We start from the raw sequence: 26,870 nt of genomic DNA, 5'->3' as shown, positions 1-26,870 counted from the left end.
CTTAAAAAGATAGCTTATTAGCAAAATTTCACTCGGTTTTACATGTCAGTGTGTCATATGAAATTTTATCCAAGAAGGAAAATGGGCTTTACTGCTTTCAAATGTTTGATGATCACTGATAGGTGGCTTCTGGGTTCCTTCCAAGATTCTAAGACTCTAAATATTACATTTTCGGGAGTTGGACAATACTTAACTTCTCTCAACCACACTTCTGGGCAATGAAACAAGGTACAGCCACTAGAGGCAAAGGATGGGGAAAACTCTGGAGGCCATTTCCACTCCTGCCCAGGGTGGCAGCCATTGGAGGCAGGACACCAAGCAAAGGTCACAGGATGCAGTAGTGCCCCTCCGCACTCCCTCATCCCTTCAACTCGTATGGCTCATTCTTTTCCTCACCAAGATCTCTTAGTAATAACATAATGTGCTCATAACTACCTACCATTTCTTGATAACCTACTAAGTGCCCTGCACTGTGCTTAGAGCTTTATATTGGTAAGCGGTAACTGACCTCACAGTAGTGTACCAAAATGGAATGCTGTCAGCCCAGTTACCCTGCCCAGGGAGAAGTCCTGTCCCCCTCCCCCACCCACCTGATCTCCATCCATTCCGTGGGGGGCAGGGGGCTTCCAGGCAGTCCCTCTGGCTCCATCTTCTCAGGCTAAAACTCAGCCAAAAGAACTTCACCCCAAACTAGACAGAGCTCCCTTTTAAGTTATTCCTCTGAGCTGCTTTTTCTAAGGTCCAACTCTGCCCTCAGGAGGGCTGGGTAGGGACAGGTAGAGAGCAGGTTGGCTCCCTCGGGGACCAAGAGACACCAGGACTCTGCGCTGTTCACCAACTCAAGGCTGTGGGTATCTCCCACCACCCGCGGACCACACCTTTTTCTACCTTATTGGTAATTTTATTTCAGCATCTTCATCACCCTGTCCATGCTTGGGGTCCCCCTGGACCTTTGGGAAGAGTGTTCTGAGCTTCGATTCTTGGGGACAAGAGGTTGGGTTCTTAGCGCCTTCCCTCTTAGAACGCCCAGTACTCTGCATGCAAGTTGTTGAAGCTTCATCTAGCACTCTGCTTTCTAAAAAGGGTATGGAGTGGGAGACTGATGAAGGGATTTCCTCTCCTCCCCCCATAATAATTCAAATATTCTCCAAAGTGATATTTACAGTCTCTATCAAAAGCTGGCTAAGGTTTTAGGACCCAAATCACCAAGCACTGCCGACTGTACACATCCTGTTTACTCAGCTCTGTTTTTCCCATGTTATAGCTACAGTATAGGGTGTCCCAGGTCCTACACCCAGGAAAAGGCTTATCTCTGTTGTCGTCTTTCAGGGTAGAAGAAAATGCCAACAATTACTCTTGTTTCTAATTTCTATTATGAGGAGAGATTTCTCAAATAAATCCTACTGCTCTGACTTTAAAGTAATCTTGTATTGTCAGGATACCAGATTCTAACATAGAGCACTTGGGGAGCCGGGGTAATTTTTAGAATCACAATGAATTACAGAGCAAACAGAGCCTCAAAGTCAGAGTAAGGCATGTGTCTCTGATGAATGAGTTAGCAAAAAAAAAATTGTTCTACTTCCATTCAAACCCCTGAAGTCAGGCTCTGCTGTTTTTAGAATCTGAAAAGGTTCTGCTAAGTTCAACCCAAGTTCAGCGGTGTAAAGAAGAGGCGTTCAATTGTCATTGCAATACGAGAGGAAGAGCTCCAGCTTTGGAGGCGAGCAAGCAGACTTCAGTCCCAGCTCCGCCTTCGGTGGGCACATTATTTAACTTATCTGTGGCTCAGAATCCTCATCTATAAAAGAGAGACAATAGTACCTACTTTGTTGTGAAAAGTCAAAGAAATAATATATGCCCAGCCCCAGACAGGTCCTGCCACATTGGAGACACTGAATAAATATTCAATATTCAAATGAATAATAATAAAGCACTTGGTATTCACGCATAGACTATTCAATAAGGGTCAGTTTCCTCCTCTAAGTTGAAGCACGCCTGTGATTGAGGTCACCCAGGGGGAGAATAAAGAATGAAAAGAGAAGGACCCAGAAAGGGCAGCAGGTGCAGGGATGGGCAGAGCAGGTGCCCATAGAAGATGCCCATGGGGACTGCCAGGAGGTGGGGCCCTGGTGAGAGGGAGACAGGGAAGCTGAGGGGAGAGATTTATAAAGGCAGATATGTCCACTGTCTGGTGCTGAAGATTAGAATGGAAATACGTCCGGGTGATTAGAAGATCAGGAGGCCCTTGGGTTCCAGGATCAAGGTTCCAGCAGAAACAGATGGCAATTCCAAAGAGAGTTTAATAGAGACTATTCAGAAGGCTGGGGGTGGACTTACGGGAAAGTGGTCAGGTGAAGTACCTGGGACTGAAAACAGCCAGAAGCCACTACCATCCCTGGGCTTATAGGAGAAAGGGGACCAGATTCTCCAGGGCCCAGTGGACACAGACTGGAGGCAGGACCATCCATGTGGGGTCTCAGGAGAGGAGGCAGCCAGTGCCAAGCCTGGCCCTTCAGAGGTGGCCAGATGGGCAGGAACCGGTACCACTGATTCTCCCCTGTCCTTCCACCCTCTACGTCCCCCCACCTTCCCCTGGCCCCCAACCCTCCACTTCCCCCTCCCTTCTCATAATCCCCAACTCTCCATCTCCCCCTACCCTGTCCTTTCCCCCACCCTCCACATTTCCCCAGCCTCCCCATCCCTCCATCCTCCATCCTTCCCTCCCTCCATCTCCCCCTACCATCTCCACTCCCCTCACTTCTGCTGTCTTCCACTAGAAGCCGGAAGTCAAGGGGGTCCAGGTGGTGCCATCTACAGAGGTCACCTTCTGGCAGTAAGGATGAAGGGTAGACCTATAGCAAAAAAGGAATATCCAGCCCCCAGTAAGAGGGCAGTTTTAGCAGCAGGGGGTGGGACAGGTGGGGAGAAGGTACAACAGGCCCTCTACTCACAGCCGCTCTGGAAACAGCCTTAATCTCTATATATCCCTGAAAAACAAAACATAGTACAATGCCACTTCCTATAAGATAGTCCATTGTTCAGGATTAAGACAAAGCCTCCCTGGCCTCTCCCCAGCTGGGCTGAGCTGGGTTTGACTGCCTACTGTCACATGGTGAACTGCAGATCAAGCCCTTTTTGAGACTAAATAGAAACACCTCAGCGGCTCTACCGGATGGCAATGGGCCGTGCACTATTTCTCTTAGAAACTGTAATCCCCAAATCTGAAAACAATTTGAGAAAGGACTAAAAAAAGGACCACGTCTGCTCCGCTTCTCTCTCTGTGTCATCACTGTGCAGGGATGGGAGCTATTTCAGCTCCTCCTGCGAGGACAGATGTGCCCTGACCCATCTTCCCTCCCTGACCACCCTGAGCTATCTTTGAAACTGGGTCTGCGCTGGGGCCTGCATGTCCTCAAAACCTTGGAGGGAACCAAGCGGGCACTAAGAGGTGGGGAGGGGGGGGCTTTTGCTTTTCAGGATGGTCCACTGTCCACCTCACATGTGTGGGTGCACCGGCACGTTTCATGCTGTGGTCTACACCCTCCAAACGTGAAAAGCGGGAGTATGTCACCCCACCTGGAGGGAGGCCAGACCTCCTGGGTGGAACTGAAGCTGCCGCTCCTCTTCCCACCTGAGTGTCCCCAGGCCGGGAGCACAGCCTCACAGTCAGAAATCCCAGGGTCCGGGGAGGCCTTGCAACTCACGGAGACCCCAGTCACTGCATCAGCTCTTCACAGCCCCTGCCTGGCTTACATCAGCGATTCTGACAACCCCTGGATTGGTCCATTTTCCTCCAGGCCCTGTGAAAACATCCTTTACTAGCAATTTCCCAGACCTTCTAATGTGACGTGGGACAGGGTCAGGGGCCGTGGGGGCCTGACTCACCCTCCCGCTCTTCAGGGGCTTCTCTCAGTTAACCTGTAGGTTGAACCATATGGAATTGCTGATATTCTTAGATCGAAAATGCTTGAATGTCAGCATTCAGGTCATCCAACCTAAATCACAGAAAGAACCAATAGTCAAAATATCAGCTTTATGAGTGGCTTGGAAAATGCCCAACAATGTCTCAAAGACAAGGCTCTCTGGGGGAAACTAGATTGGAAGAAGCATATAACTGAGGCCTAAATGGAGTTTCCAGTTGCCTTTCCCTAGAATTGATGACCAGGGCTGCCGTACACTCCGCCCCAGAACACAGGCAGAACGGGGCTCCTCCCCCAACCAGGGGATGACTCCTTCCGTTGGCTCAGGGCCTATGTCTCCTGCCTCCCTCTCTGAAGGATTTAGGCCCGGAAACTCTGGTTGCTTCTTCTCCCACTGGCTCTTGTTTCTTTCTTTGACTCATCCAAGGGGCCTATGCTCACGGACCAGGCAGATCTCAGGTGCTCACAGGGACCCCACGGTTGACACTGGGGGAACGCCAGCTCAAATAACTACCATCTGGCCAGGATCCATCCGACCCCCGTCTTGTCAAGACGCCCTAATAAAAAGTGGGGGCAACTACCAGCCTCCCAAAGGACTCCCCGCTAGGATGCATATTAGCTAACTGGGGAAACTTTAGACAGGATGCTTTAAGAAAAAAAATTAATTCTCTTTTGCAATACTGCATGGCCCCAGTGCAAAGTAGGGGACCAAGAGATCTGGAGAAAAAAAAAAAAGTCATTGAATTACAATACCATCTTGCAGCTGGACCTATTTTGTGAAAGGGAAGGTAAATGGGGGGACGTCCCATACATCCAAATGTTCATGACCCTGTTCCAGAATCCTAGCCAAAAATCTCCTGCCAGGTGTGCTTGGCTCACAGCCCTTCAAAGTGCCTTCTACCCCCACAGGAGCCTGTCGTTTAGATGATCCCCTTAGGAGTCCACCTCCCTGAGGTCCACAACCGGGACTCTTCCCTCCCCCGATTCTGACAGGGGGACAGTCTTTAGGACCATTTAACTCTAGTGCCCCCATCTAGGGAGCTGGAGACCCCACCCGCCCGTGAATCGGCTCATGGATTTGGCCTTTGGAGTATTTAACAATAGAGATCGGGTTGAAGAGGCAAAAAGGATTCAGGGACAACAGAGAAAACACAAGTACTGGAGGCGGCCCTAACCCTGCATCACCTCAGGTTTACCATCCCTTGCAAAACTTTTATCACTGAAACAAAAAAAAAAAAGAGAGAGAGAGAGAGGAAAAAACAAATAGAGCCAAAGGCTAGGGTTGGAGTGCCACAAGGCAATGATAACAATACAAGACAAAAGCTCCCCTCAGGATATGGTCCTTGTGATGCTGAGGAGGGCTACCTCTCCACAGAAGCAAAAGAGGAAACGCCCAACCTGCTGGCAAAGCCGGAAAGGAGGCTCAAGGATCAAAAGACAGTCCAAGAAGTCAGGGGAGAGGAGGATATTAGAAAAATCCAGGGGCTTCCCTGGTGGCGCAGTGGTTAAGAATCCGCCTGCCAATGCAGGGGACACGGATTCGAGCCCTGGTCCGGGAAGATCCCACATGCCTCGGAGCAACTAAGCACATGTACCACAACTACTGAGCCTGCGCTCTAGAGCCCACAGGCCACAACTACTGAAGCCTGAGTGCCTAGACCCCGTGCTCCGCAACAAGAGAAGCCATCACACTGAGAAGCCCGTGCACCGCAATGAAGAGTAGCCCCACTTACCACAGCTAGAGAAAGTCAGCGCACAGCAACAAAGGCCCAATGCTGCTGATAAACAATAAATAAGTAAATTTATTTAAAAAAAAAAAGAGAGAAAGAAATCTAGGAAAGAAGGGAAGGTGTACAGCCACGACACTTCCTAGGAGAGCTCTGTAAGCCCGCTGCGAAAGGTGCTCACCAGCTACCTCCACTCAGGGGTTGATCAAGTCCACCTGTGACCTGCACGAGGGACGTGCTCACCCCCAACATCCTCTCAGGGGTGCAGTGAGGCCTGAGAGCACTCAAGGAGGGGCCAGGCCGCAAATCTAGAGGAGGACTCAAGGAGTCCCCCAGTTTGGGCCCCCAACGCAGTTCCAGCACCCCTGAAGCGGAGTGGGACTAAAAACAAGTAGGGAGGGGGGATCGGGATGGAGAAGCCACGGAGGGGAAACTCACCCAAACAAGTTGTCCGTTACTTGTTGTGTGGTCTTAATTTGGATGTCCGGTGGTCCTCTCAGTGGATCTTCTGGAGTCCGAAGAGATAGAGTGTTAGGAGAATGAGAGAGATCGAGGGCAGAAAGGCCTTGGCCTTGGTGGGCTCCTTCACAGCCAGAGAACTGGTCTTGCTAGATCCTGCAGGCGGCATCAGTCATCACCTGAAGGGCTACTTGAATCTACACGGCTCAGGACAAGTCCCAGCCACCCTCCAGAGAGGAGCCATAGCCCAGTAGGCAGATCAAGGTTATGTCCTTTGAGGCCCCAAGTTGGGCGCCAGAAAAGATGTTGCAGGAAAGAAAGTGGGGCCAGAGAGGATGGTCACCTCCCAGGTCTCAGCCGAGTCCCTGGGACAGCCACCATGTGTGAGCTCTTGGCTTCATCCAGTAAAGAACTCAAGAGCAAGCCATAGTAAAGAGAAAGAAGATTTATTCAGGAAGATACACACTCCACAGACAGAGTGTGGGCCATCTCAGAAGGCAAGGGGCCTAAAGACAGACTTTAATGTGACATGATCGATCAACATGGACCACAAACACAATATTAGAAACTAGAGTCTATTTTGTTAAACCTCAAATAAGCACAGTGGGCACTGTTAATATAGGAAAATGATATATCTGAATAACAGAAAATAGAATTTAGATAAAATTTCTTCACTTCCCCACCACCACCATAATAAAAATAAATCTTACTGACTGGACTTTTTATTTCACTTAGAAGAAAAATTAACAAAGGAATAACAGCTATCTGAAAGTCAAGTTTTTCAAACAAAGGATGCTATTTGGGGGAGACAGTTAACTCAATAAAATATCATCATACAAACTCATTACAAATTCTTCCTGGCTAGACAATTTTGGTGATGCTATGTGGTTCTGGTCAAAAAGAAGCAAAGAAGCAAGTATTATTTTTGAAATTTAAGATGATTTGGGGGGGGATATAATTGAAATATATTAGTTTCAAGTGTACAATATAATGATTCAATATTTGTATATATTGTGAAATGGTCACCACAATAAGTCTAGTTAACATACATCACCATACATAGTTACAACTACTTTTTTTTCCCATGTGATAAAAAATTTTAAGATCTACTCTCTTAGCAACTTTAAAATATATAATGCAGTATGATTAACTATAGTCACCTTGCTGTAAAGTATATCCCTATGACTTTATTTTATAACTAGAAGTTTGTACCTTTTAACCATCTTCACCCATTCATCCACTCCCCACCCCTCACCTCTGGCAACGATCGTTTCTATCTATGAGCACGTGGTGCCGCCAGCTTTGTTCTCAAGATTGCTTTGACTATTCGGGGTCTTTTATGGTTCCATACAAATTTTAGGATTGTTCATTCTATTTCTATGAAATTTTAATAGGAATTGCATTGAATAGGTTATTTTGGGTACTATGTACATTTTACCAATATTCTTCCAATCCATGAGTACAGAATATCTTTCCATTTATTTGTCTCCAATTTCTTTCATCAATGTCTTATAATTTTCAGTGTACAGATCTTTCACCTCCTTGGTTAAATTTTTCCTAGGCAATTTTTTTTAAATTTTATTGGAGTACAGTTGATTTACAATGTTGTGTTAGTTTCAGTTATACATGTACATATATTTATTCTTTTTCAGCTTATTTTCTCATATAGGTTATCAGAGAATATTGAGTTCCCTGTGCTATACAGTAGGCCCTTGTTCATTATCTATCTTACATATAGTAGCTTGTAGGTTAATCCTAAACTCCTGATTTATTCCCCCCACCCACCCATGTTTCCCCTTTGGTAACCATAAGTTCTTTTTTTTTAATTTATTTATTATAATTTTTTAATTTATTGGCTGCATTGGGTCATCATTGCTGCGTGGGCTTTCTGTAGTCACGGAGAGCAGGAGCTACTCTTCACTGCAGTGCATGGGCTTCTAACTGTGATGGCTTCTCTTCATTGCAGAGTACGGGCTCTAGCTGAGCTAGCTTCAGTAGTTGTGGCACATGGGTTTAATAGTTGTGGCTTGTGGCCTCTAGAGTGCAGGCTCAGTAGTTGTGGCACATGGGCTTAGTTGCTCTGTGGCATGTGGGATCTTCCCAGACCAGGGCGCAAACCCGTGTCCCCTGCATTGGCAGGCGGATTCTCAACCACTGTGCCACCAGGGAAGTCCCCATAAGTTCATTTTTGGTATCTGTAAGTCTGTTTCTGTTTTGTAAGTAAGCTCATTTGTATCAATTTTTAAATTAGATTCTGCATATGAGTGGTATCATACGATATTTGGCTTTCTCTGTCTGACCTACTTCACTTAGTATGATAATCTCTAGGTAATTTATTATTTTTGTTGCCCCTGTAAATAGAATTATTTTCTTAATTTTTCTTTCTGATAATATGTTACTATTATAAAAATGCAACAGATTGATATCTTGATTTTGTATCCTACAGCTTTACTGAATTCATTTACTAGTTCTAATAGTTTTCTGTGGAGTCTTTAGAGTTTTCTACATATAGTTTCATGTCATCTACAAGCAGTGACAGTTCTTCTACTTCCTTTCCCATTTGAAAGCCTTTGTTTCTTTTTCTTGCCTAATTGCTGTGGCTAGGACTTCCAATACTATGTTGCATAAAATTGGCAAGAGTGGGCACCTTGTCTTGTTTCTGATCTTAGAGGAAAAGCCTTCAGCTTTTCATCATTGAGTATGATGTTATCTGTGGCTTGTCATATATTGGCCTTTATTATGTTGAGGTATGTTTCCTCTATATCCACTTTGTTGATAAGGATCATTGTTTTGAAGAGCTAAAGAACTTAAAAACCTAGCAACTCTAATGTCTTTCTCTATTTAATGAAGCTTGAGATGGGAACATTTTATAAATAAGAATAAAGAGCAAATATCTATTCAATTTACTTTCTTTTTAATAAGGGTGGTAGCAACCTTGTATCATTGGATTCTGGAATCTCTTTTCCAAATCTTAATAATGTGTATGATTTTTATAAGTTCAAATACAAGCCTGAAAACAAGTAATTAGTAAGTTTATATAATAACCCACCCAGACTGAATTTGAGATTGCCTCTGTTTTATAACTACCTCAGAAACAAAAGGGGATAAAGGGATTTTAATTCCAAAAGAACTAGAAATTCAAGTTCATAGGTGCCTTACTGAAACTTGTTTTAAAGCTACTGAATCTCAGCAAGTCACTTATTAAAGGTCACAGTTTCATTTCTAACTAACAGAGGCTAGAACAGGACTGACCACCACAATCAAATAATATCTCTATAGTATTTGTCCTCTCCCATCAGGAAGAATTCATTCATTCTTTATTCATTCAGCAAATATTTATGAATTGTTTTTGTTATACCATCAGTTCTTCTAAGCCCTGAAATACTGAAATGAATAGTGTACATTTCTACCCTCAAGGAGCTCACAGTTAGTGGGGGCGCATATAAGAGAACCAGCCCCACAACAGAACATCAGTAGATTGTAACCTTTGAGTGCACAGAGGAAGGCAGCCAGCTGGGTCAGGAGAGGCCATCCAGAGGAACTGACACGCTGGAACTTGGTCTTGAAAAATAGATGGCTGGTAGCCCAACAGGAGAGGGCATTCAGGGGAAAAGAAATATCACGTCCAAAGGCAAAGCAAGGAGAGTATGGGGTCTCTGGGGAATGCTCAGTATTTCATTGTGTATGCACTTGGCAGTGGGGAAAATGAGGCTGGAAAATCATACAGGGCCAGATCAGAAAAGAATCCCCATGTATGCTAAGGACGTCCCAAAGATTGACTCTTTTTTTTAAATTTTTTTAAAAATTACTTCTTATTTTGGCTGCATTGGGTCTTCGTTGCTGTGCATGGGCTTTCTCTAGTTGCAGAGAGCGGGGGTTACTCTTTGTTGCAGGGTGCAGGTTTCTCAGTGTGGTGCCTTCTCGTTGCAGAGCACGAGCTCTAGGTGCGTGGGTTTCAGTAGTTGTGGCACTTGGACTCAGTGGTATGCCTCATGGGCTCTAGTGCGCAGGGTCAGCAGTTGTGGTGCACGGGCTTAGTTGCTCCTCAGCATGTAGGATCTTCCCAGACCAGGGCTCAAAACCATGTACCCTGCATTGGCGGGCAGATTCTTAACCACTGTGCTACCAGGGAAATCCCAAAGATCGACTCTTGAAGGAGGTAAAAGACCAGCCTTCTGCCAATAAAGGACAGAATTTAATCATGACACTACAAATGCACATTTAAGGCCATGGGATCCAGAGTACTATTACTCTTTAAAAAATAAATTTATGTCACGATTCAGAAGGAATCTTGTATCTAGCCATGTTTACCAGGGGCAACATGATTCCGTCCGCTGATTCTAATTAGACCGACACCTGCATTTTACATAGGAGTGGATATTTTAGGAATAAGGAGCCAGTTTTCTTTCAAAATAATCAAACAGCACCCATTAGCTATGGACAAAGGGTGGGGCCTTTTGGCACAAACTTGAAGAGGGCAGTCTGTGGAGAAAAGGGAAGCTCGTGGGCAGATAAGACAGCAATTATCCTGATGATTATAAAACTAGCCAGAGGCAAATCCAAGACCCAAACCCAGGTCTCCTGGTTCCAAGTGCAGCGCTCTTCCCATCATTTCCTCCTTCTTGCCAGAGAAGCAGTAAGATGTAACCAGCATAGCTGAAAATCCACTGACTCTAAGCTCGAGTTCTAACTCTGCAACTTCTAAGTTTCCTTGTCATTAGCAACTGCCATGGAACTCGGTGTCCTCATGGGTAAAATGAGTGGGTTTGGGCCCAGATCCATGCTTACAGCACCATTTGTCTGGCTTAGCAACGAGACAGTAACCCCTCCGATTGTGAATGCATTCTCCCTTCATCCCTATTCCATATAAAAGAGGAGCCTTCAGCTCAGAAAGGTCACGTGCTCAACGGCAGCCAGTGGCAACAGCATTAGATGCTAGAGTTCCACGTACACTGCGCTAGGAAGAAAAGGGTCCATTGTTTAAAAAGGAAGAAGAAATGAGCAAGTTTGTGAACCACTCGCCTGAATGATCTCTAAGGTGACTTCTAGCTAAGAATAACAAACCGTATAATATTTGAAAGATATAGGAAAATTAGGGGATGAGTGAATCTGAGCTAATTCTCACTGAGTGCTATGTGCCTGTCACTTGGCTGAGGGCTTCCAATTTATCTTCACAACAGCCCTGGAGGTGGCTATTACATCCATTTTACAGGTGAGAAAACAGAGGTAAAGAGAAATTGAATAACTCACCCAAGATCACCCAGTGAATAAGGGTGGGAGCTGATATTTGAACCCCAGGGGTCTCACTCCCATCGGAAGACACTTAATGTTGCCCTTATAATTTAGTAGGTGACCACAGTATCCTAAAGGAAATGTGTCAAGCTTTCATTCGCCATGAACCCTCTCAAGTAAATGTAACTCTGTAGAACCCCAGAGTCAGATCACCTTATGTTCTTTCTGATTTCTGTACTGAATTTTTTTTTTTCCAAATCCATAGCCTGGAATAATCTTCCATGAAGAAACAAGCTAATGTAGCCTGGCATCCGATTCCTCATCTATAAAATAGAGATAGCACTTACTTCTGAAGGCTGTACTGGAAATAAAACCAAAACCTTATCAAAGCACCTAGCACACCTAGTCGGCACGTCACCCTCCACTTATGATAGTCTCTGGGGCGATACATCTCTATTTTTCTTTCGGAACAACAAGGAGCTAGAGGAAAATGGGAAGGAACTTAACACTCAACAAGCGGGAAATGGCTAAGTAAATTATACTGCGCCAAACCCAGTGGGATATGAAGAAGCCAGTTTAAAAGATAAGTGTATGAAGGCCATTACAAACTTAAAAATGATTAGTGTAAAAAGACTTAACATTCTAAATTTATCCTGCATGTAATTATATAGATACATAGGCTACACTGAAAAGACTTACAGAAAAACAAAAACAGAGTCGTAAGCTTGTGGATTTTTTGGTAAATGTTCGTTACAGTGCTCTACATCATTAGTTATTAGGGCAACGCAAATTTAAACTACACTGAGATTATCATTATACATTATATACCCACCATTATACAGCCACCACAGCACCTAAAATTAAAGGAAAGATATTAAGAAGACCAAGTGTTGAAGAGGAGCTACTGGAACTCTCTTAGTAATCTATGCAAGGATAAATTCTTCCCCCAGTTTGGCAGCCATTTGGCAGTATCTAGCAGGCTAAATAGAGGTATGCCCTATGACTTGGCATTTTCATTCCCAGGTGTAACTCTGACAGAAATAAGTGGCTATCTTCACTAGAAGACAAGGATGAGAACATTCATGGCAGTACTACTCAAAATAGTTCTGCAAGCCAGAAATAACCCGAGGGTCTAGCTACAGGAGAATGAATAAATAAATGCAGTTTGTTCATACAATGGAATACCACACAGGCATGCAAAAGAACAAATGACCACCACACAAAACAAGGATGAATCTCGCAGACATACTGTTTAGCAAAAGAAGCCAGAATCCCATGTATGTGAAGTTCAGAAACAGGAAACACTAATCTATGGGGACAGAGAGACTCCAGAGGTGTGGTTTTAGGGGGCTTCTGTGGATACTGATTGGGAGAGAGAATAAGAAAGCCTTCTGGTATGCTGGAAATATTCCAACCTTAATCTAGGCGGTGGTTACACAGGTGTATAAAATTCACTGAATTAATCACTTAAGATTTGTATACTTTGGTGTTGTATGTTACACCTCAATTTTTTTTTAAATTAATTATATTTGTAGCATTAAGTTCTTTAAAAAATTGAAATCAGACAAAAATTTAAGATAAAATCTGCTTGACTTTCTCTCCTATCTCTTTTCCCTTCAAGTTTCTTTAGTTTGGAGAATTACCTGATGTACTCAGTGGGAATACATTTCTAAAACAAAAACAGTTGGCCATTTAAAAAAATATTATGCAAAGCATAATGCAGTTAAATCTATTTTTGATCTTTTTTTTTTCACTTTATCTTATAACATTGGGCAATCTTTTCTTCTCCAGCTCCTTCTGAGCCGTAGTTTGTTCACTTGTAAAAATGATGAGAATTTTCTGTGCCTCATTTGAGCCTTAAGAATTTGTGAACAAACTCCTGCTAGCACTCAAAACCTTTTGGGTGTTTGGGGGAATATTTAGACTATGTGAAGTGGCATTCCAGCCTAGGCCAGCCTGTGCACTAGGTGTGTTGGTAGATTTCTTTATAGTTAAGAGATTCCTTTTGTTGCAAACATTTCCCCCTTTTAAACTTCTTTCTTTTGAGTGTGTACTGTATTCTGAAACATATTTAAATTCTGAGAAGTTTCTGACAATTTAGTTCAAGTCATTAATATACTAGACTCTTGAGCTTTGCCTCTCCTGGAGTAAAAATTTATGTTGAATGGAGTTCCAAGGAGACACATCGAACTCCAAATGGTAGCTTATCAGGGCACTTTAGGTAGCTTTGTAGATGGGGCAAGAGGTTTATCTGCAGAAATCCTTTCCCTGTGTTCTGAGGACTTACCTTTTCAGGATCAACCCCAGATGTTCCTGGATCCCAGAGTCTCCTTCAGAATCCACCCCCACCACCTCCCTAACCCCCTTCCCCTCTGGATATCTGATGGTTGGGGCACCCCCTGACTGCAGTGACTTCCCCCATTACTACTTATTATGAACTAAAATGGTTTTGAAACAGTGTCATTCCCCATCTCTTTAGCAAATTCACCTTCCATCACATCATCCATCCATGAGATAAAAGAACACAGCTACCACCAGTTCGGCTAATGAAACGTGTCTTCCCCATTTGGGAAAAGACAACCAAGGGAGCTTTCCCTCCATCTCCGGGGGGCCATCCTCCCCGGCCTTCCTCCCACTTTTCTACCCAGCATCCTCGGGTGTAGAAATCTCCATCCTCCCCTCTGTGCGCACCACTGCCGCTTCCCACCTCATGGGCATTCTGTTCACTCACCAGATGAACTAAAGTCAGAATAATAGCATTTAGAATTCCACACTGGTCTGATAGTAAAAGGGGTCTAGGCCTGTGCCCCTTGGGAACAAGCGTTGCTTTTATGGGTTACCATGAATATATCAGTACTGAATTAATTTAGAATTTCCAGAGTTTAAAAAAAAGAAAATCAGACCTTTCAAATAACTATGACCACAATCATAAAAGTCAGCCCACCAGGCTAAGAGATGATAATCAAGGATTGGTATTGATGATTTTCAACCCCACAGAACCTTTTACACAGCAAAAAAAAAAGAAAAAGAAAAAAAAGAGTCTGAGCTGAAAACAAGATTTATACATTACCTAGTTCCGTGGGCTTTTTCCTTAGGCACCACCTGGGCAGCTGACCTATTTCCCTGTCAGAAGCAATGACATGAGGCTCTATGTGATATTTTCCTACATTTGTAGGCTTGAAAATAAACAATTTTGAAATCCTGCAGCTCAGCACTTGGCATTTCACCAGAACTTTCCCAACCCGCAAAAGCCAAATCTGTTTTTTATAACACTGTGGAGTACCTCATTTATCTTTCTAGGAGAAAATATAATAAAAACTAGAATATTTTGTTCAGAGGATCTATAATGGGCACAAAATAATCCTGTAATAATAGTTTTTATGAAAAGCATATCAGGCCTAGATTATATATATATAATATGTAGATAGATTTATATTTATATATAGTCTATGTATGTATATAAATATAGAAAGATTATATATAAACATATTTATATATAATCTATTGATATATATAGAGTCTAGTACCCCAATTTTTATTCTCTTCAATTTCTTAAAACATTGGGTAAGAGAGAGCAACAGAGCTAAAACAGACAAAAGACCACAGTCTTTTAGTATAATTACTTACAGAATCCTGAAGATAAATTTCATAGTATAGCTAACATCATACCTTTATTCAAGAGGGGACAAAAAGGGCTGGTGCTATCTTTATGGCATATGAAAAATTCATTTTTTCTCAGCAAAAAGTGATAAAAATTGATTTGATCTGTTCCTTTTAATTCAGAAAAAAACCCTGCTCTGTTGGAGACAGTGAATATTGTGGTCATATTACTTATGCTGAGTTCTAGAAATACAGATTTAGATTGCCCTTGAGTGGTCAGATTCATTTCTCTAAGAATAATCTGGAAAACCCCTGTACACAAGAAAACCATCCTGTGATTCAGGGTGGCAAAAGGCCTAACACAGGGCCTCTTGATTTTAAACATGTGCATGTCTTATGTTGACCAAAACTTTAAATGCTATGGAAATGTTTTAAAGCGTTTGAATCAAAAGCCAATTATCATTTCTAGGTAGGCCTGCAAAATGGGGCACGTAACCACCTGTGCCACCTGTGCTGTCAGTGGCAAAAGCTCTCCTCCATGAGTGTCTGAAAGGGCCCCCCGGCGGTGAACCAGTTTCACCTGGGCCTTGTGGGGGTCAAACAGCCATTCAGCTGCTTAAGGTGGCCCATCAGTCCAGCCCAGAGTCAAAACAAAAGCAGAAACTGTTGTCCCAGCTAGAAGAAAGCCACCCACTAAGGGGAAGTCCCCACTGAGACCACCTGTCCTTTTAGCAGGTGTTAATATTGTCCCCACCTTGTGGAGAACAAGAAGCCTCAGCGGGTGGCAACGGCACAGACGTGGACCCCACTAAGCTCTCTGGCCTCCTGCCTGCCTTGGGCCGTAAAAGCAGAGTTCTCGATTTCATTCTCAAGGAAAAGGCCAGGCTGGGATGTCTCGTCTGCAGAGAGACCCTTCACGCAGGTTCATTCGGAAGACAGAGGAGCTCTGGCTAAGCTGGTGGAAACTATCAGGACCAGTTATAATGACAGGTGCGCACCATTATAACCACCATGGAGGTTCACCATCACTGCAAGGCAACATCACAGGCCCAAAAACATCTGTGGCTCTCGTGGCCGAGATGGGAAGGCAAAGGCTAAAGATCTTGCCACCAAAGTGGGATAAAAGCACAGTGTTAAATTTTTTGTATGTAAGAATACAAATTATCCTTCCAAACAACCCAACCTCATAACATATCTTCACTCTCCAAATTCCCATAGTGCTACTATACCCTAGAACATGCAAACTCACACGTGAATACCTATGGCTGCATGTTGTTCTTTTAACTGAGTGAATGTGAGTGAGTGACGCGTCTTCTCTAGCTAAGTTATAATCTACAATGCATAATCTCCCCAAGTCTAGAGAACGCTCTTTGTTTCTCTACCTTGTATTTCAGTTACGTGATACTTGTCCTAAAGCTCTCCTACCAGACGGCAAGCTTATTGAGGGGAGGAAGTGTATGTTACTCATCCTTGGATTGAATTGATTTAGAACTAAGGTCATGTTGTTGTCATTGTTGTTGTTTATATCGGCAAAATTCCTAGGACAGTTCTGCTCACCAGTAAGAGCACGGCGGCAAATGAGCAATGCCTAGATAGGGCCCCCAGGAACTCCACCATGTGCCCACACCTACATCAGAGATCAATCTCCCTGCCTCTGGGATTATCTCAACACTACAAGTGGTGAATAGGTTAGTAGTTCCCAATTCTGTCATGGTTGTAAGACTTATAAGAATCGGCATTACACTAGCCTGAGCTATAGTAACAAATAAATGCCAGAATGTGAGTAGTTTCTCAAAGGAAAAGTTTCTTTCCAATTTATAAATCGTCTAAAGCGGCTGCTCTCCTTGAAGTGGTGACTCATTGAGGGAGGCTACCTCCCTCTATGACTCCTCCGTGTCAAAACGGTCACCAGCAAAGGGAAGAAGGTTATGAAACCCTAGACTTGTTTTTAACTGCCTTGGACCAGAAGTGACAAAAGTCCCTTTTGCTCATGGCCCACTGGCCTAATCTAGAAACCTGGCCCCAAATCTGTTTCAAGGGAAGCTGAGAATTAGGGGAGTCCATGGAATATTTGGTGAGTACCGCAGGTTCAGCCATACGACTGAATTTAGAAGATGAACCAGGGGGCCAGTTAAGGAATGCCACTTATGTAGAGAGGCGGCTGTACCAACAAGGTACACAACAATGGTGTAATGGTTCATTGCGGCATGGAAACAAGAGCGCCACCATTTTTATACACGATAAGATCTAAGTTTATGCAGTTTACTTTTACCATTGCAAGGAAAGCAAGTCCAATAAGAAAATGTGTTTTCTACTTCATATAAAGCAATGAGGTGTTATGGCTTGGCTTTGGAAGAAAGTTCTTAAAATAATATATCAGGCTCATCTGCTGAGGCCCTTCTGCTGTAGCTCGCCATTGCCCAATTTGCTATCTCTTACAATAGTAACCAGCTTTGAGGCCAAAATAAACCCTCTAGTTGTTCTTTAGAACACCCCATCTGCCTCATCCTTCAACACCAGGAGGGCTTCCAGAGCCCTTAATGGCTATGGCAGTGGACACTATAAATCAGCTGTCACGTGGCTTCATTCCATCCAGGCTAAAAAGATGTGCTCATTTCATCACTGTTGCAAGAATACTTGAATTTTTTGATTTCACACAGCAGTTGTCTTCATATCGCTAGCTTAAAGATCATCTTTGGGATGGTAAACAAAAATTCTCTAAAAACATGCCTTCGGGATCACAATAATATCAGAAGAGAATAATCACCAAAAAAGCAAAAATAAGTTCTGCATCTTTTAACAAATGCATTTATTCTATTTATATGCACACAATAATCACTTCATTATAGCCCTTTTCTTCATTCACTAGGGGAAAAAAGGAAAAGACCTATTTTTGGAACTTATAAATAATGTTTTTATAACATAATTCTGATAACTCCTTAAAGGCTGTGACAAAAAAAAAAAAAGGAGGGGGTTTTAAAACTTACATAGGTGTTCTCCCAGTATTAGAAACGTTTTGAAATACAAAGGTAAAAACATAATCAGAGAATGGCATGAAGTCAACCCTCTTTCCTCTTATTGTTCTCCCTAGAGATACAAATGGAAATTTTTGTTCTTCTGGAATCTCTCCCATGTGTTTTATGATGGTATCACATTCAAATGAAAGAGCGAGGGCTGGGAAATGCCAGCAGCTGGCAAAGGTACCAAAGAGAAGCTTGTCTCTTCTTGAAATTTTTGCAATCAGGAACATTAAGAAATGGTTATCCAGAATCAGAGCTAGGTGAAAACACACACACACATGCACAAACACACACACACACTCTCTCTAATTTAACATGTATACCCTACAAAAAATGTCCCATGTGTCTGTGGCCTCTTGTCTTTTTACTTGACTCACTCGGTGTATCAGTTCAGATTCTTTGGTGTGGTGCGAATTGCACAAAGCAGAATCCACATTGTCTTAAACAATAGGAAATTAAATGACTCTAGAGCAACGCCTCCCAAACTATCGGTGGTCATGGATTTTTTCAATCCAGTACAGATTGCTACATGGTCCTAATGCACAAGAATTGTACACAATTGGCACTGCTTGCAACTCACCTCTTTGTTGGACAGCACTCAAACTGGTCAACTACACAGGTTCACTGGTCACACATTGAGATGTCATGGCAATGCCACCTCACTACAAACATTTCTAAACATTCACTCTCAACTTCCATGTTTATGTCATCACAGAATGTAACAAACGGTTCACCCTACATTTTGAGTAGCACTGGTCTAGAGAAAGGGTAGGTGTCAGCATGATTCTTGACCCATCACCCTGACATTCTCTAGGTGGCCCTTCTCTGTGTTCCATTGGCCTTTGGGGCTGGTCTGGTGATGTATACAATGGTTTCAGTCTATATATGACAACATCCAGAAGGGAGAGAGGGTCCTTTCAAAGCTATACCAAAAAGAGCAAAGCTGATCTCTCCCAGGAAACCCTAGCAAATTTTCCATATATCTCATTGTCCTTAATTGAGTCACATGCCTGTTCCTGAACCTATCACAGACAAGGAAGAGGGCATTACTCTTGGAGCAATTAGGCCCACTCCTGGAGCTGGGGGTGGGGTCCCATTCCTTGAGGCACATGGGTTGCATAGGAGAAATAGTCTTAGAAATAAAATTGGGTTTGTGTGGTAAAGGATGGAGCAAGGAATGGATGCTAGGTAGGCAATTACTAGTAGGCAATTGGAAGCATCTGAGCTACAGTATTTGCATAATTAATCATCAAGTGAAATGTATAATTAAATAGTCATTAACTTAGTAGCTATGTATTGAGCTTGGACATGCAGAGAGCCTGGCTTGCCCTAAAATTTCAAGCACCTGGGGAAGAGACTTTGTTGACTCAACTCTCTCTAAACATCTGTGGCCAAGAGACAGGATTTCTTTGAACAAATCTGGCTGCTTAAGAGAGAAGGTGTTTAAGGAATGGGGAGCATGTGGAGGGCCACCCTTGTGGATCTGGGGGAGGGAATTTCCTCTGGGAATGGGAAATCATGTAAGCTGGGCAGATGCCACAGAAAGTGTCTCCTGGACTTCCCAGGTGGTGCAGCGGTTAAGAATCTGCCTGCCAATCCGCCTGCAGGGGACACGGATTCGAGCCCTGGTCCAGGAAGATCCCACGTGCAGCAGAGCAACTAAGCCTGTGCACCACAACTACTGAGCGTGCACTCTAGAGCCCACAAGCCACAACTACAGAAGCCCACATAGCTAGAGCCCGTGCTCCGCAACAAGAGAAAACACTGCAATGAGCAGTAGCCCCTGGTAGCCGCAACTAGAGAAAACCTGCGCAGCAACAAACACCCAATGCAGCCAAGAAATAAATAAATAAATAAATAAACTCAGAAAGAGAGAGAGAGACAGAAAGAAAGTCTCTTGCAATAATATAGAAACTAACTCCATAACTCCCCATTCTTTAACTTCCTTCCAAAAAGTACAGTATGAAAAAGGAGGGGAAAAATAGAGTAACTTTACAGTAGAAAAACCTGACCCACACTCCTTCAGCCAGATGATCAAGGTCAACATCAGTTGTCATAAATCATGTTAATTGTTAGGTAATTGATATGATGTGATGGAGATGGTGCTTTATCTCTGTGATCTTCTCAGGATCCCCACACCCCAGTAAACTCATGAGAAAAATATTAGACAAATTCCAATAAAGGGGCATCCTCCAAAATACTAGTACTCTTCCAAACTGTCAAGGTCATCAAAAAAAAAAAAATCTAAGAAAACATCACAACCAAGAGGCACCTAAAGAGACATGACAAATAAACAATGCGGTATCCTAGGTGAAATTCTAGAGCAGAAAAATATCATTAGATAAAAACTGAGGAAATCTGAATAGAGTATGGACTACAGAAAGTGGGATAGGGCATACCTGAAGCTGGAGGGGAATGGGAGTTTTTGTTTAATGAGTACAGAGTTTCAGTTCAGGATGATGAAAAAGTTCTCGAGATGAATAGCGGTGACGGTTGCCCAACAACGTGAATGTACTTAATGCCACTACACTGCACACATAGAACTGGTTAAAATGGTAAATTTTATATTATATATATTTTACCAAAATAAAAGTAATCTTAATAAAGTATGATATGTGTTACAATGGTGGTATTACTCAGTTTAGCAATAGGTTTTATAAGTATCAGATGTGTTCTCTATACTCAAGGAACTCCAATATATTTTAAACATTAATAACAATATGATGTAACTCTCTGTGAAGGCTCAGGAAGTGTTGGTTAATCAAGAACAGGGGAGCTTTCCCCAAAAAAGTATAATTTGAAATCCTTCTAGAAGAAAGAGAAGAATTTGGCTAAGACGAGGTGTTGGTGGAGAAAGACAACATTTGATGCAACAACACTCTGCAAAGAACTAGGCTTCTAACTGATGTTGGATTTGATCTGCTTGAGTTGGATTCAGCCACAGAGTGTGGCTGACTAACTCTGACTAGCCTGTGGTTGCCACCATCCCACCCACACCTTTGTAAAAAAAACTTCCCCGAATTACCCAGATTGGAGTAAGCCATCTGTGTCTTGTTGGGGCCCTGCCTGGTACCTGGAATCAAGTCATAAGCCACCAAATTTGGATTCAGCCTTGGACAAAATTATAAAAGGAAACTATAGGTAGCATGATATTTGATGACAAGCTTTGGAAGAAACAATATGTTGACATACAATTTGCTAACTGAACAAGATGCTGGTTACTGTCCTTGTTGGTAAGATGAGAGGAGAGAGAGAGTGTAGGTCAGCCTTTCAGAGTAGAGAGCAGGATGGAAAAGAGCGGACAGTGTGTCTGGGCAGATGGAGGCTGGGTGGGGCATTAGCTATAAACAAAAGGAAGCCCAGGAGACATTGCTGACAACTTATTTTAGACTCCGACTTTGTTTTTTAATTGTTAAAAAATTTTATTGAAGTATAGTTGATTTACAATGTTGTGTTCATTTCTCCAGTACAGCAAAGTGACTCTGTTATACATGTGATATATATATATATTCTTTTTCACATTCTTTTCCATTATAGTTTATCACAGTGTATTGAATATAGTTCCCTGTGCTCTACAGTAGGACCTTGTTTATCCATCCTGTATGTAATAGTTTGCCTCTGCTCATCCCAAACTGCCAGTCCTTCCCTCTTCTACCCCACCTCCCCCTTGGCACCCAGAAGTCTGTTCTCTATCTCTGTGAGCCCATTTTTGTTTCGTAGATATGTTGCGTTGTATTGTATTGTACGAGGGTGAGTCAAAAACTATCCGCACTCAGGTTATAGTAAAACTTCTGTTGGCCGCGCCATCTCATGCGCACTTTCCGTTTAAGGTTACTATCTCCCCAGTCACTGCTGTGCAGGTGTGAATGTGTTACATGAGTTCATTTGTAACTGTGGTGTGAGCAAAAATGGATGCCCCACTTGTGATCTGCAGGAAAGAAGAGCAGCGTACAGTGATTCTCTTTATGCAGTCTGAGGGTGTGCACGTCCGCATACTTTTGCCCACACTCTTGACACTCTGCAAAAACTTCATTTTGAGGTGTTAAAGCGTCCTCCCTATAGTCCTGATCTTGCTCCACCAGACTTTCACCTGTTTGGTCCCCTGAAAGCAGCCCTACGAGGACGAAGATTCACTTCTAATGAAGAAGTGAAGACAGCAGTTCATTCTTGGCTCACAGCTCAGCCTAAAACATCTTTTAATGAGGCAATACGAAGGCTTGTTGACAGATGGACAAAGTGTATTGAAAAGCAAGGAGATTATGTCAAAAAATGATGTACTTGTCTTTTTCTAAAACTTAATTAAAATAAATTCTACAGCCAGAGTGTGGATAATTTTTGACTCTCCCACATAGATTCCACATATAAGTAATATCATAGGACGTGTGTCTTTCTCTGTCTGACTTACTTCACTTACTATGATAATCTCTAGGTCCAGCCATGTTGCTGCAAATGGCATTATTTTGTTCTTTTTGATGGCTGAGTAATATTCTTTTGTATGTACATACCACATCTTCTTTATCCATTCAGCTGTCAATGGACATTTAGTTTGCTTCCATGTCTTGGCTATTGTAAATAGTGCTGCTATGAACATACGGGTGCATGTATCTTTTCAAATTATAGTTTTGTCTGGGTATATGCCCAGGAGTAGAATTGCTGGACCATACGGCAACTCTGTTTTTATTGTTTTGAGGCACCTCCATACTGTTTTCCCTAGTGGCTGCACCCATTTACATTCCCACCAACAGCGTAAGAGGATTTCCTTTTCTCCACACCCTCTCCAGCATTTTTTATTTGCATACTTTTTAATGATGGCCATTTTGACCAGTGTGAGGTGGACTCTGACCTTCAAAGGGAGATGCAAAGGCCTTACTAGGCTAAGAAGTAGCAGGGAAGCAGGACAAAACTTCTTTAGATGAAGGTTGTGTGGCTGATAGAAGCCCTCCCTGAGCCGGATCTCCGGGACCTGGGTGGAATGGTGATGACTCAGGAAGAACACCTCCTCTTGACAAAGCAGGGAGGCGCAGGGCAGGGCATCCCAGCCGAGGGACACCACAGGAGCAAAGGCTCAGAGGTTAGACTCCCAGAGCCAGATGCGTACACATGAGAGATAAACCTCCCATGGAGAAGATATCTGTGGTTACAGAATAGAGGGAAATGGGATCCAGGACTACGCCACATGCAATTAGTTCCTAAATGAACCATGCTAATGATGACTGTGAAGACGACGGTGATGATGATGGTGATGATGACAGCCCTGGTTGATGACTGTGGTCACTTTTATAAGCCTGGTGGTTAGTGTAGATCTTCCCTTGACTACTCTTACAGTGCCACCTACAGGCAAACTTGGGAACAACCTGACCCTTTTTATCACAACCCATAAACCCTGAAAACCTCTTTGGTACTTTTCCAGCAGGATGTTGTAGAATATTTAGCTAAGGATTTGCAGTTGGATTTTCAACCATACCAACAGGAGCACTACCATCCTGTTTGAAAGCCTCCCACTTCAGAAACTCGCACCACCCCACAAGTTAATGAGCTTTTCTATACATAGTTTCTTCCAGAGTATAATTACTGGCCTGGCTTCATAATATTTTAGGATAGTGTCAGCAGCTAATTGTGGTACAGTCTGAATGCTCTGAAATGAGCTCGGCTGAGTATGAGAATAGCTCAGCAAATTTACGGCTGCGTGTGCATCATTTTCCAAGGCTATTGTTTAGCAGGACACTGAACATGGCAGATTAATGGTGGAGTCCAATTCAGAGGGCAAGTCAATGTGGAATCTGACCTGCCTCACATTTCACTTTGAACTTCCTAAACTGTTCATTCCTTGCTACCTACTTGCCACACTCAACTACCATTGGACGGTTGTGTTGGCCTACGTGTACAGGGAAGCCTCTGGTCCTAGCAGTGCTGAGTCCCTCACATTGCTGCAGGCTCCTGTAGAGGAGGAAGCATGCATTTCCTCCCTCAGCCGCCTCAGGTTTCCATTAAAGGGAGGGAACCCTTTTCATTTGCCTGGAGGCAAAAATACAGGAAGAATTTTTCTGGCCTCTTTTTGCGTCCTTACCTACCATTTCCTAGGGTACAGGAGGAGAATGTTATCTGGTGGATCTTTGGGAAAAGTAATGAACATTACTGACTTAGCCACCATCACTCACTCTTCCTGTGACTCCTGTTTTGGGGACACAATTCTTCTTTTCCACAAGAAAACTGGCCCCCACAGGGGAGGCCTGCACTTACCATGGCAGGTTGTATTGTTCCTGACAGTATTCCCAATAATTAAGAAAATAATGTAAATCCCATGTATTTATTTAACCAAAAGTTGTAACGTAACTATAGTGGGAGGATGGGGAGAAGATGAAGTACAACAAAGCTAAACACTTATCTACCATCATGGGAAATTAACAGACAATGTCTAAAAGTGATGAGTCATAAGACAGCACCATATGGAATTCAAAAATATAGGATAGGACAAATGCCAGAAGAAACAGTTCAAACCCTCCTAAATGGTCGCCGGTGGGGAGATGAACCAGGAAGAGCAGGGAAATAGGGTGTATGAGTCCGCTCAGGCTGCCATCATGAAATACCACAGAGAGGGGGATTTCAACAACAGAAATGTATTTTCTCACATTTCTGGAGGCTGGGAAACTCCAGATCAAGGTGCCAGCCAATTCAGTCCCTGGCTGAGGCTCTCTTCCTGGCTTATAGATGCCTCCTTCCCACCATGTGCTCACGTGGCCTCTCCTTGGTGCATGCACGTAGAGGGTGAGAGCAAGCTCTCTGGTGTCTCTTGTTATAAGGGCACTAATCTTATTAGGTAGGGCCCTACCGTTATGACCTCAGTTAACCTTAATTCCTTCTTTAAAGGTCTTATCTCTAACTGTAGTCATGTTGGGGGTTAAGACTTCAACAAATAAATTCTCAGCCCATAGCAGAGGATGTCTGTTTTGTTAACGAAGCTTAAAAAAAAGTCCCTGTACATCTGGAAACTAGCCTGACACAGCTAGACCATGGTGTTCTCCTGTTGGACATAAACAATCTCACAGGAGACCAACATCAGACAAGGTCATTCTGTGACTGTGATGAAGTGAGACAAAATAAGCCCACATCTAAAGTGTGTGTAAGTAAAGACAAAAACGAGGTTGCTCTGCTACCCACAAAGCACCAAACTTTCCCCTTCCCAGCTAACAAAAGTGATGGCTGCTTCCCCACCAGTCACAGCTTTATCAAGTTCTAGTCTTCCCTCTCTAATACAACTAGCCATGAGGTTGGGGAGACAGAAAAGGACTTTGATGGTAGCGTTTAGTTGTCCATTGTAAGCTTTTATTTGAAGCTGTAGAGAGCTTGGGTTTAAATGATTCCAGATTACCTAACTTTGTATACAGAGGGAAATGGGTTCCTAACAGTCTGAGATACCTCTGGTAAAGGATTTGTTGATATAAAAACTTTGGTAGACTCTTAAAAGTTGAAAATGCTTGACTCTACAACCTCGAAATTTCATTTCCAATATATAATATAGAGAAGCCACCACACATTTGCGCAAGGAAACACTTAAAGATGTTCATTGAAGTATTGTTTATAATGGCAAGACTGTTGAAGTAATAGGGAAATTGATGCATGAAATAAGGTACATTCACTGTAGAGTACAGCTACTTCAAAAGAATGAATTAGAGGGAATTCCCTGGCGGTCCAGTGGTTAGGACTCTGCACTTTCACTGCCAAGGGCCCCGGGTTTGATCCCTGGTTGGGAAACTAAAATCCCACATGTCATTCAGTGCAGCAAAAGAAAAACGAAACAAAACTAGATCTATCTGTAGGAATATGGATATGTTTAAAAAACAGTGTTGAGTGGAAAAATCTACATGTAGATCAAATGTACTGTATGACATCACTTAAATTGAAAGCAATAACCTGCTCACAAAACAGTTTTATATATTGGTTGTAGATACATAAATATATGAAAAGAAGACAAAGTGAGCAAATACCTACAAAACTCATAACAGCGGTAACGGAAACAAGAATGGGACATGAGGTCAAATGTCACAACATTTATCTGTAATACTTAATTTCGTTTAAAAAAACAAAATGACAAATTTAACAGAAATACTCCATGTTGAGTCCAGATGGTTAGAAACGAGTGCTTTTGTATTGGGTTGACAAAATGTTCGTTCGGGTCTTTCCATAAGCGCTTACAGAAAAACCAGAATGAACTTTTTGGCCAACCCTATACTATCCTTTCTACCTTTCTATTCATGTAAGAAAAAGCTCATCTATTCTACAGCAGTTAGTTGGAGCAAAAGGAAAGTCATTTTGCATATTTATGGCCATATGAGATTATTTTTGCCTTGAGGAGATAAAATCATCTCTCTGTTTTGGACTCAAGAAAATTAAAATGTTTTCCTGCCTTTTTGTGCGTAAAAGAGGCCTCTTAGAATTCATATGAGGCCTCTGTGCCTTTGGGCCTTTGCAATCACCTCCTGTTAACATTCTTCAACAACCTTAGAGGCAGGGTCAATATTGCTTTCATTATTTTACACAAAGAGGTCTGTTCACACGGTCCTTCAACCTACATCCAATCAATTAAAGAAAAAAAAATCTGTCCCTGGGATGAGGCCCACAGCCTGAGATATCTCTTAGGCTGTGAACTAGAAAGTTTAAATCAAAATACTGATTTAAGTTTATAATCCATTGATTTCATTCAGCTAGGGGCATGGATGGGAAACAGTCTCATTGGTTGTGGTGACTAGAAAGTAATAAAGTTAATTACATTTTCACCGTAAGGTAATCATCAGGATACCTCCTGCTGGTGCCTGAGGGAAAGGTGTGTGAGGTGGTTCCGGTCGGAAGGTGGGGTGGGTCCATTTTTTCCTCCTAACAGGCATTTTTTGCAGATCATAGAATTCATTTTCTTG

At 42.9% G+C, this 26,870-nt stretch overlaps 1 long non-coding RNA gene across 3 annotated transcripts; it reads right to left on the bottom strand.

Moving 5' to 3' along the window:
• Window positions 1–1,151: 1,151 nt before the first annotated feature.
• Window positions 1,152–14,462, bottom strand: LOC130835781 (uncharacterized). Of its 3 annotated transcripts, none has more exons than XR_009049029.1 (5): window positions 14,409–14,462; window positions 6,086–6,155; window positions 3,886–3,995; window positions 2,741–3,800; window positions 1,152–1,798 (listed from the first exon to the last, which is right to left on the bottom strand). It is a non-coding gene; the product is annotated as an uncharacterized LOC130835781 (long non-coding RNA). The 3 variants fall into 3 exon arrangements; XR_009049031.1 differs by having other exon boundaries at window positions 2,759–3,800; XR_009049030.1 differs by having other exon boundaries at window positions 3,919–3,995.
• Window positions 14,463–26,870: the final 12,408 nt, after the last annotated feature.

The sequence above is a fragment of the Hippopotamus amphibius genome, chromosome 14 (genome assembly GCF_030028045.1).
Source record: "Hippopotamus amphibius kiboko isolate mHipAmp2 chromosome 14, mHipAmp2.hap2, whole genome shotgun sequence".
In the NCBI taxonomy this organism is placed as follows: domain Eukaryota; kingdom Metazoa; phylum Chordata; class Mammalia; order Artiodactyla; family Hippopotamidae; genus Hippopotamus; species Hippopotamus amphibius.
This window is presented reverse-complemented; position numbering and strand designations above follow the sequence as displayed.